This window comes from Sceloporus occidentalis, unplaced genomic scaffold (assembly GCF_023333645.1).
Source record: "Sceloporus occidentalis isolate IW3139 unplaced genomic scaffold, rSceOcc1.0.p SCAF_214, whole genome shotgun sequence".
NCBI lineage: Eukaryota > Metazoa > Chordata > Lepidosauria > Squamata > Phrynosomatidae > Sceloporus > Sceloporus occidentalis.
This window is the reverse complement of record NW_028317194.1, coordinates 107,263-118,210: the sequence shown is the minus strand read 5'-3', so window position 1 is coordinate 118,210 and position 10,948 is coordinate 107,263. Positions and strand designations below refer to the sequence as shown.

Sequence of the window (10,948 nt, the reverse complement as noted above, 5' to 3'; positions counted from 1 at the left end):
ATTATCATGAATGCAATTATTTCCTTCATATTTGTTTTTTTAAATACAAGCAGAATAAAAATCACATTGTGTTCAGGCAACAGTAGCAGTTCTGTAGGTAAGTGGCTGATCACATTTTTTTTTGTATTAGTAATGCATGCAAGCAGTGTCAGCACTACACATCCCTTATAGGTCAGAAACGGTCGGATATCTCCTGTCCTCCTTATAAAGTTCCACCGTAAGCAGCGTCTTGCCTTCTCGCCGGGGTCTCTGGCCTGCTGGTGGAGCCGGCTTCTTGTTCGAAAGGTGGTGGTGGCGGTGGCGGGGTGCCCTCGGAATCCACCGCCAACGGATCGCTGCCACCTACCTCTTGGATGACCGATCCCGTTCCTCCTTCGGCGTCTTGGCTCTGTTCAAACGGCGGGTTTGACCCGGTGGTGAGGTCAATGTTTGCAGTACTAGTTCTCAATGAGACTATGGCGCCAGATTCACTTCTTCTCTCTGCGTAGATTCTCTGCTCGAACGCTTGACCCGGACTCTGTTGAAACTCGGGCTCCAAGGGGATCCCGGCCGTCGAGGCTCCCATGACGGAACGATACATTTCCACTCCCTCGGGCAACATGGACTTGATTTTGGGGAGCCATCGCTTGCGAACCCTACGGGCATTGGTGCACATGTCTGCCGCGATCACGTTCATCTCGCTCTCCTTGAAATTCGGGGCAAAATTCTGGCAATACACTGCAAACAGGAGGAGATAATTAAAATTATTTAAATCATGAGCCTAATTAACAGAATAAAATCCCTTAAATCTCTAAAAATGATAGAATACGCTGTAGTACCGAGCAGAGGCATATGTACTTTCGGAGTTGACCTAGACCTAACCCAGGCAGCTTCTTCCCCTCCAACGTGGGCCGTTGAGTAATCGCTACAAGGAGTCATCACTCATATGTGGCTGCCTGCCTAAGCCCTGTATAATATATTCGGAGGGAATGTATCATCTAGACAATGAAATTAAGGGTAACTTTGTTTATTCCTATAGGTTAAGGCGGGGGACACAAACAAATCTCAACGTCTTGATGATTTATTCCATTTCCACGGCTCTCGCAGGAGATATCGTAACCCTTGGCGTCTTGTCTGGTGACTTTAGGCCAGACTGGACACTGGGAAGAAGTCCTTTTAACTATACTTCTGTACCATGGATGATAACCACAAACTCCGTATGCCCCCCCCCCCCACAACCTTGTCTGCAAAAAAAGGAATAAGACTTAAAACCAAAGGGTTTCTTACATTTGACGGCGTTAAGGACCCTGCTGTCCAGAGGCTTGCGACTGGGATCGCTGGTCGAGGATCGAATTCCTGTCCCGCAGCTGTTGGCGAGCGTATTCCTGAAAAAGGGGAATTGTTGAGACTTCAAAAACACTTTTTATTTTATCAAAATTATTATTACCGTTTCTATACACATTATCAGGGCTTTTAGGGCCGTAGAGCCCTGCGATCCCCTCATACCCAGCAAACATTCTGACCGCCTAGAAAAGAGGGGCATCAGAGGAGGAGAGATGGACTTGGGTACCAGAGAGGGAATTGACCCTACTTGGAGACAGTTGTAGGTACGGCACAATCGGCATATGCGCTAATGGTCATCAGAATGCCCCGGATGCCCACAATGAACTTAAGGAAGGAACCAAAGTGCCACCAAATACTCCAAGTTTATGGCTTTTCAGGGACTTCTTAGAATGTTTTGGGGGCACAAACAAGGCAGAAAACCAAGAGGAAATTACCGGTCAAAGAAAGTGGCGAGAAGGCGTCTCAAGAGGACCTTGTGCTTCACACCAGCGCAGAGGTGACAATTCATCAACTGGCCACGGGTGATATACACACCAGAGCCTAAGGCACATCGGAAAGAAATACGATGAGAACAATAGATAGAACTCGACCAACACAACCCGACATACATTGTTCTAGGTCCTAATTTTGGACACAAAATGTATATTTTCACCTCGTTCCCAAAATATCCTCAAATGATTAACTTTTTACACGCCGGACAGAAGGGTGAACCGGCCAATTGGAATTCTTTTCACGAACACTCGGGCAATCTTATGGTTCTCGGTGGGAAGAGAAGAACGCCGACGATCATTTCTCACTCCATCAAAACAAAAAAAAGATGGCGGCTATAAGTTGATTCTTTTTGAAAGAGGCAGACATTATACCTTTTACAAATCGCAGCCTCCGATAAATTGATTGAATTAAAAGGAAAAAGGAGCATTACCGCCGTCACTGAGAGCTCTTTCCCTGCGTTCGTCCCCCCCCCCCCCCCCGCCACTCTCTCTTTTTACCTTGAATGAACTCCCACACGCAGACCGGCAGCTCGGAGAGAGATTCTGCGGGTATTGATTCTAATTATATTCCGCTGACTGCAGAGAAGTGAAACTCCCGTACCTCTCCAGTACAGTCAATACGAGCATCGGGAGATAGAGAGGGAGGGAGAGCGTCTGCATTATAACAAAAGGCGGAGGGGGCTGCCAGATTCCAACTCCCTCTCTACGGACCCCCTTGTTCTAGATTCTGGGAAGCCAGGTGGGGGGGCGCTGTCTGAATGAGATTACCAGAAATAATGATTATACGTTATTTTATTATGTGTTTGTTAGCCATATAATTACAGAGCGCCGTTCTCTTTCACCAGCTCGTCGGACAGGTGTGATGGCAGCGAGTATATGATGATGATGATGATGATGATGGCGGCCGTTACTATCGGGGCAAAGTGAGGCAAATTACGCGTCTATACATTATTTTATTATGTGTTTGTTAACCATATTATTACAGAGCACGGTTCCCTTTCACCAGCTCGTCGGACAGGTGTGATGGGAGTGAGTATATTATGATGATAATGGCGGCTGTATACTATTGGGGCGTTACCAGCCCTCTAGGACCCGATAAATATAATTATCGTCTCTATTAACATTTAGGTTCCTGCGAGGTCCCTGTCCGTCCAGCAATGGCACATGGAAGGCGGTTAAGCTGACTTACGGCCGCTATTAGTCCGCGAGGGCGCTGTTTTTGGCCGTAATCTTCGCCTTTTATTACCGTTGGCCCTAAGGCCACCTCTACCACAAAGACCTGTGTGGCCCTCGTGCCAGACCCTTCTCTGTAGTGCCCTTCAACGCCTTTAGCTGCCTCCAACCGACCTCTTGGAGCCTCGGCCTTCGCTGCGGAACCATTTTAATCCTCATTAAAATAAGGAGACCCCGCCACGGCCCCGGTGTTCCCTGGGAAATAAGAGACCCCCCCACCCCACCATTGCGTTAGTAAGACCTTCCATTGAGGAAGACGGTTGGGAAGGTGCCGCTGCCGAGATGCACCAAAGGGCCCCAATACAAGCCGCGAGGATGCGGCACCCAAGGAGTTAACCCGAGACATTCATAAAAGGAGAAAAAAATCCGAGCCCCCCCAAAAATAAAATACGTTTTCCGGCACCTGCCGGCGGAGATGTTAATGCAGGAGAGATAAAGTAGGCCGCGCATGCATTACGAGCCGCAGATATTAATCTGCCTCCATAGATTGAAAAATGCAAATGGGGCTTATCCACAGGTGTGCCGAGACAATTTACAGCCAAAATACCCCGCGTCACATTTAATAGCGGCACATAAAACCGTAAACTGCAACAAAATGAATATTCCAGCGGCGTAAAGAGCGGCGCCTTTCTGAACGCTAACAAGATTTTTTTTGGGGGGGGGGGTGTTCTTTTTTTTACGGCTATTGTGGCGCGCAGGTAAATTGATTTTGTTGGAAACGCGCATCGCGTTGGATGTCGCAGGCGTTTAGCGAATGCGACCGTTACGGATAAGCCCTTTTTTTCCCCGTCTTCCATAGAAATGCCGATGGCTGGGCACCTGCAAAGCACTGTTTAGTAGATAAAGCCCTAAAGGCTCGTTTCTTGGCCAATGCAGGGCTGGGTGGTCGATAAGTGGAATAGTCTCCCGGCAGAGGTGGTAGAGGGTAATACAGTGAGGGTATTAAACATGCATGGGATAGACATACGGCTCCTGAATCTAAGACGAGACCAACGACTGATTAAGGTTTGAGTCTTTACGGCAGACTAGACGGGGGCCGATGGGGGCCGATCTGCTGAATGTTCTTGTAGGAAGGGCTTACCGGGATTGGCTCGCTATTGTAAATAATAAAGTCATCTCGCTATGTTTTGTATAAACACCTCGGTAATTGTTTGATTAAAGTCACCTCCTGAGCCATGAATGTTTAAACGCCTCGGAGTCATCTGACGAGAACAAATATCTGAACCTTCAGCCGATCATCAGGATCATAAAACTTAGTAAAAATAATAAAAAATATGTAAAAATAAAAAAAGGTTATATAAAAAAAAAAAATTATATATATATAAAAATATTCATTAAAAATACATATATTAATTCAGCCAATCAGATCGTCGAGTGATGTAATAATAAAAAGGTCTAACCTGCGACCAGCTCCAATTTCTCGCCGGGATCCCCCTCGGAGTAAAGTTTGGGGTGGCATCGGTACCCCGATCTGGCTGATTAGGCTGGCGGGGAGGGCCACCAGGTCGCGGCGTATCAGGACACACGAGCGGTTCTCCAAAGAGCTCGCAATCTGTTCGGATTTTTCCTGTCCGACTGAGAGGGGAAAATTAAACCAAAAATGAAAAAAAAAAAAATCCATACAATCTCAGCAAGGAAATTAACCCCCCCAGCAATCATTCAAAAACAGAAAAAAATGACGACATTAAATGAATAAAAACAAAAAAAAGCAACGGGAATAATATTTTAGGAATTTCAAATATAAATATCATTTTTAACTTAAATTCAAAGTTTTAGAACAAGAGGCCATGATCTAGAACTACAGAGTCAGAGGCTGCAGTTGGGGGTCGGCGGATCTGATCTACTACTAACTGCAGACGGCGCAGCCCTGCAGCCAACGGGATTTAGAGCTGCCCGTTTTAAATTAAATACCCTCTACCACTTCTGCTGGGAAGCTGTTCCACTTATCTACCGCCCTCTCTGTGAAGTAGTTCACATAGGGTTACGCACTCCATGTTTTTAAACACCTCTGCGTTTTATTTGTCAGGCGTGATATTTATGGGCCCGGCGCGAGTGCCAGCGTTTACACGAACCGTATTCACATAAACCATCCCGGGGCAGGCGTGTTTGGAGGGAGCGTGGAACAAAAGATCAAAAGATCACCCAGAGCTGCGGCTGCCTCCACGGGACTCGCATCAACAGATATTAATTACAGAGACTGCCATACAATGGAGGCTACACGGCTCCTACTTTACTGAGACGGGGGTGGATAAGTGGAACAGCCTCCCAGCAGAGGTGGTAGAGGGTAAAACAGTGAGGGGATAGGCATATGGCGCCTGCATCTATGACAATCCCATGTGTGTTTAAATGCCCTCACTGTATCCGCCTCTACCACTTCTGCTGGGAGGCTGTTCTAGCTATCTACCAGCCTCTTACAAATATACGGAATCTCAGATGGAGTCTTTAGTCGAGTTTTACTGAGTCTGTCGAGAAAAACAGGTTCTTGGGACCTTCTTCATTTGGATACCCGTGTACTACCCTCTACCATCTCTGCTGGGAGACCGTTCCACTTATCTCCCCCCCCCCCCCTCAGTAAAGTAAAACTCCCTTCCATTCCATCTCAGCCCCGGATGAGTTAAAACGTAACAAGAATATAGCGATGATTCCATTAAGAATCAACTCCCTGGGTTTTAGACGGGGTAGGGAGATGGTTTAAAGGGTTAATGGGGGGTAATAAACAACAGGATATATTCCATTTGTAATTCCTGTAAAGATTTCACCGGAATTGAACCCGTAACCGCCCGGTAACCGCCCGGTAACCGCCCCGCGCCAGTCCTTTTTTAGCCGTGGAGCCGTTACCCGTTACCGAGTTTATAAATCCTCCGATTTCAGCAGCTTTTTAGATCTCGTGGAAAAAAGTGAAACCTCTGCCAGCGACCGAGCGATAAACATCATCTCTGGAGTTTACCCGATCCCAGCCAGCTCGCCCCGTAAAACGCCCCGGGGTTACCGGAGGATACGCTAGCGGGGGGGGGGCACAGTAACCCTTTCACGGCCACGAGAAGTTCAGCAACGCTACAACGGAAAGGAACAGATGGCATTGGGGAGAAAAAAACAGTAACCCCCCCCAGCGCTGTATACAGTAATATAACCCCCAGCGCTGTATACAGTAATATAACCCCCAGCGCTGTATACAGTAATATAACCCCCAGCGCTGTATACAGTAATATAACCCCCCAGCGCTGTATACAGTAATATAACCCCCCAGCGCTGTATACAGTAATATAACCCCCCAGCACTGTATACAGTAATATAACCCCCCAGCGCTGTATACAGTAATATAACCCCAGTGCTGTATACAGTAATATAACCCCCCAGCGCTGTATACAGTAATATAACCCCCAGCGCTGTATACAGTAATATAACCCCCAGCGCTGTATACAGTAATATATCCCCAGTGCTGTATGCAGTAATATAACCCCCCAGCGCTGTATACAGTAATATAACCCCCCAGCACTGTATACAGTAATATAACCCCACAGCGCTGTATACAGTAATATAACCCCCAGCGCTGTATACAGTAATATAACCCCCAGCGCTGTATACAGTAATATAACCCCCCAGCACTGTATACAGTAATATAACCCCCAGCGCTGTATACAGTAATATAAGCCCCCAGCGCTGTATACAGTAATATAACCCCCAGCGCTGTATACAGTAATATAACCCCCAGTCCGTTCTCCATAGACTTTCATTAGTCAGAGATTCCAGCTGGGTGATTAAGACCGGGCCATTCTATTGTTCCCCACAGGCAGTATGATAAGGAGTCGGGGGTGTTACAGGGTCACCGTACCCAAGGCTGGGTCCCCCTGTTTGAGGGCTGAGGAATCACCAGTCAGTCCCTCATACGGATAGCACTCAGCTATCCACGGATCATCCAGACCACCATTCGTAGTAAACCAAGAAGAAGTCTCTTTATTACAAACGCACAGAACTTTATACAATCTCAATGCAATGTGTACCGAACCCAACCCCCAATCCCATCACTCCCATCCCATCACAAATCCCATCAGTATACAGGGGATGTATCAAGTGAGGGGGATTACAGAATACAATGGGTTCCCCCACCTGTGTTATCCCCCCTGTAGTGCGGGTGCCGTCTGGGCAGACAGGGCTGTGTTGGCTGATTAAGAGCCCCAGCCAGATTATAGGATCGTCTCTTTGAAGGCTGGGGCTGAAGCCACATCAGTCTCTGGGCCGGTTACACAATAAACACAATATAATATATTACCGGGTCACAGTATACGGAACCGGACACAAAAGTGCTCCGTGACCCGGCTAAACTTCATATGACGCATGAGCCAGCTAGCCTGGCCCTGTCACAGGGGGGTAGTCTTGGGGGTCATAGATTGGGGGTCAGATAACAGAACGAGTGTACTTTATATAAGCAGAGAAGCCGTTGAGAAAACGTGTTGGACGGCTGTATAAGGTGCTCCTGAACTACAAACCGAACTCCACTCATCTCTGCAGAAACCAAGAGCGTTTGACTCAAACAGGAAAGGATCGCCCGGGTTTTATCTCTGTTTATTTATCAGACGCGATCGCCCCGATTACCGCAGCTTTCTTTCTCTGCCTGCGACTCCCAACACAAGTCAACAAACAGAGAAGCTCCAAGGACACGGCGTTACTTCACAATAATCTTTTGTGCGCGTTATAAAAAGAGTCTTGGGTCCGATCCAGGAAGGGTAACCGTCGGATTTCTCAAACGAGGTCACCGATACTACAAATAAGACGGATCCCAAGACGGACGCGGCTGGTCTGAAGTCCACGTGCAAATCAAGAGAGGGAAACGTGGACCGGACAACGTAAACGGGAGCAAGATCACAAGGAGGGGCGGACATCTTTAAATCCAACATCTTACTGACAATATGGAGTACGATTAACCCTTGAATCCTACCAGGGCTGGGCTGGAGATGACGGGGCGGGCTCTGGCACTTTAAGGCCAGCAGCCGCCTAACGACGCATCGCATGCACAATTATTTGAACAGAAGTCATAAACTACCCTCGAAAATGTTGTGCATCACACAGGGTCCTTGGTAGGGGGATATTTAAATACTGTAGTTAGAGAACTCGATGGTGAGAAACCTGGAGGAACCCATGAGGGTTCTCTTCAATTGTCTCCTACGTCTTGGAACCTCGGTGGAATGTCCACAACGTTCTCTGACCCTGAGACCCTTCAAATATTGACCCTTCTACTGGAGTAACTTGTTAATGTTACAACTTCCTTCTTAATACATCAAATGGATACACCGAGTCTTTGGTCCAAGGTGATATCTTTTCTTGGGTCAACATAGAAGAAGGCGTATGGACACACAACTTTTCAGGGCTTCGGAGGTCTCGTCAATTAAAATAAAAGACCTCCAAGATCCAAAAAAGTTAGATGGTTCTACACAATTTTCTATAACTGTGCATAATAAAAAAGGTATCACCTTCTACCGAGGACCAACGGACGGTTCTAATCATGGATCTTATGGAAACTTAAGGTCAGGAGGTAAGGCTATTCTGATTAAGGTCACCTGTATTCAAGCAGGGATTCCAGCTGTGGTATACCAGGGAGGAGAAAATGGTAAGTGCAGAATATAAGTGCTGGAAATTACTAAAGCTCGGGTAAACGTTTCAGCGTCAGGAGAGGACTTGGAGGACATTCATAATCTTGAATTGGACCTAGAAGCATTATCCACTTTATCCACTTATTTTTAGTTGGGATGTGATTAATTTGCATTAGCAGAAGACCCCAAAACACTGCCCAACATACGCGCCTCAAACAACAAGGCGTGCTACAGCACGGAACACGGACTTCAACTGCGTCAAAGGACGGTGGCCTCAAACCCAACGAAACAAAAAGATAGAACACGTTCCCTGCTCTGCAAGATACGGCTACAGCCTCTCGAACAACCCCATAAGTATTAACCATATTAAAATGTAACTCACTTAGTGAACTGGAAACACTAACGGTAAAACGTTTCAATAATGCGTGGAATACAACAGTCACGAGTGACCACAAAGAGACAGAGATATATCTAAGAGCGCAAAGTAAAGTTGGGTACCTGAGTAGCCCCCTGTGGACTTGATGTACATCTGCCCATAATGGTCTTCCACCATTGTGTCATAGGCTTCGTCATCTTCATCATCCTCTTCATTGTGGTAGGAAGTAGGGCTGTCAGTGGTTGGAAGGCTACTTGCCCCAGGGCTTGTGCGTTCCCCCTGGGAGTACTGCACTTGCTGTACGTTGGGGAAGAGAGCAGCAAGACTGGACATCCCGTAATACGAGACACGTTGTAGTTTTGGTGGAGCAGCGGCGGACATTGACCCTCCTGTATTGTCTCTGTTGTGGCCCTCCACCGACCTCTTGGTTGGCAAGTTGGGTACCGCTATCGGCTGAAGCTCCAGGCTCTCGTTTTTAACCCGGGTTAAGAGAGGTATGGGCATGGAAGGGGAGACCACGCAGGGTATGGAGGCTCCCTGGGTCTGGTTGCACGGACTCTGAGGCTCCGAGCTTGTGTCTTCAATCATGGTGGTCTGGGAGTCGCAGTGAGGGGAGCTCACTTTGAACATCAGGTCCGTACCTCTCTCTACAATGTGCTGGATTTGAAGGAACCCTGCTGTGTACATCACCACTAGCTGCTCGCTCGCGGCCATCGTCAGCTTTCCAGTGTAACAAAATGAAAGAATTTGCTGAAAACATGCCGGAGGAACAGTGGCTGGAAGCTCAAAGGAACTTTTACTGTTCCCGCTGAATAAATCTCTGAAGTACAAACTACTGGCTGCGAGCACCGCACGGTGGGCTTTGAACGCCTGACCCTTCACGAGTATGGAGACATCGCAGTAAAGTCCCAAAAGCCTTTGCTCGTTCAGGCAACCCAACACAGTGTTCCCGAAATTGGGAATCTCTATGTGTAACATCTGCGACATGGCTGAGAAGTGGCTACAGGGTCTTCAGACATTCAACAAAAGGAGGCTCCAAGACGCTTCACATCTGAAAAAGAACGAAACAAAACAAAAAAAAAAAAGTTTTAAAAAATCCAAATCATTGAGATTTCACAAACAGACCGTAACCCACTCCAGCGACTCCGACCAACGCATCTATGATGTCAACATTTAATTAGAATGTCCCTGCTTGGGAGGGGGGGGGGCTTAAGATTTATTGATGTCCTTCAATGTTCCCCAGCATGTTCCTAAACAACTTTACAGTTCAGTACAACATTCTATCCAAAAGGGGACACATAAAACATGATATATTATGGAATATTCCGTTATCACCCATTGTTAACCCTAACGATATTAAGATTGAGAAGCCATGGCTGAAGTTTAGGTGCCTTGGTTCCTTTAGCCTTCTCTTTGAAGGATCTGAAACGAGGATGACCGACATGAGGCCACAATGATGGATGTAGCCCGTTTAGACGATGTCAATGGTCCCTTGTTACATTTTAATCATATAGGAAGATCAGCTGCAAATCTAAAGTCAATCAAAGCATGTGATAAAGTAAAACCAAAACTGGTTATTCAACCCCAAACCTTAAATTACTCCACCCCAACTTGGTGGCCAACAATTCGCCAACAAGCAGACAAACAATGGAACGCTTCTACAGAAGAATCAAACGAATCAGAATGTCCGTGGGCTAATGGAAAGGGACACAGAATAATTCTCGGTATGAAGCCTCGAACGTGCAATATCTGAAAGTTATGTTACCACTCGTCGAGTCAGCATTGAGTCATCGTTACTCACCAATAAGGAATGAGAAAAAAAATGATGGTTTAAAGTAAATCTGAGCCTCACAAGTCAAAGCCTTCACTAATCTGATTTCGGAAGCCAGGGTGAGATATAAGACAGGACGTTACCACTCAAGAACTTAACCCCTTGG

General features: G+C 46.8%; 1 pseudogene; it reads right to left on the bottom strand.

Moving 5' to 3' along the window:
- Positions 1 to 202: 202 nt before the first annotated feature.
- LOC149277418 (nucleus accumbens-associated protein 2-like) lies at positions 203 to 9,998 on the bottom strand (annotated as a pseudogene).
- Positions 9,999 to 10,948: the final 950 nt, after the last annotated feature.